The sequence below is a fragment of the Garra rufa genome, chromosome 14 (assembly GCF_049309525.1).
Source record: "Garra rufa chromosome 14, GarRuf1.0, whole genome shotgun sequence".
NCBI lineage: Eukaryota > Metazoa > Chordata > Actinopteri > Cypriniformes > Cyprinidae > Garra > Garra rufa.
The window spans coordinates 10,029,710-10,030,523 of NC_133374.1; positions in this window are offsets into that span (position 1 = coordinate 10,029,710).

An 814-nucleotide genomic window follows, 5' to 3' on the forward strand; every position below is an offset into this window, starting at 1 on the left:
GCTGCACTAAAGTGAAACTAAAAGTTCTAATATCAGTTTATAACAGCACAAACAGCTTAGATAAAACAAGCAAAGTAGTTCTTTTAGGACGATAAACTTACAGTATGCTTATAAAGTAAACATAGTTTTTGTAGTACAGTAAACTCTATTTAACTATAAAGTTTTCTTATTTACTTTTGTACTAATACCAAATTAAAATAATGCATTAATGCTTGTAATTTTTTTTATAGAATTGATTTTAGAATGAAACTTTTTTTTCTTTTAGAGGAAACTGCTTTCAAAACATTTTTGTGTCTACCATGTCTTTCTCAGTTCTGCGAACCATCAAAAACCAGCAAGATAATCCGGCTCATCTAGTTTCTACACCATGTGGGTTGGTCAGGTTCTGATGTAGTTTGATTTCTTGCCAAGATGACTGAACACTTTAACCATAACTTTTTAAAATTGATTTGTATGTAACAGTGTTAGCAGTCTTAATTTACTAAAAAAGCATTGATGCCATATCTAATAGTACAAGTCAAATATTTCAAGTGATGGTGGTTTGTAAAGTTTCAGAACCAAGGACAGAGAAACAAAGTGCGGCACACTCACTGTCAAAGTAAAAAAAAAAAAAGCAACATCATGTAATCAGAGGGTTTTTTAGGTTTAGATCTAAAGTATCTTATTGATCTTAATGTCTTGGTATTTGGTGATGTGAGAAGATCATGTAATTTCCTCAAATAATCTCTGTTGTGTCACTGTGGTCTATCTGGGTCTTCGTGCAAACTGAGTTTTGAAAATGTCCCTAATGAAAGGTTGTACATCAAAATAGAGA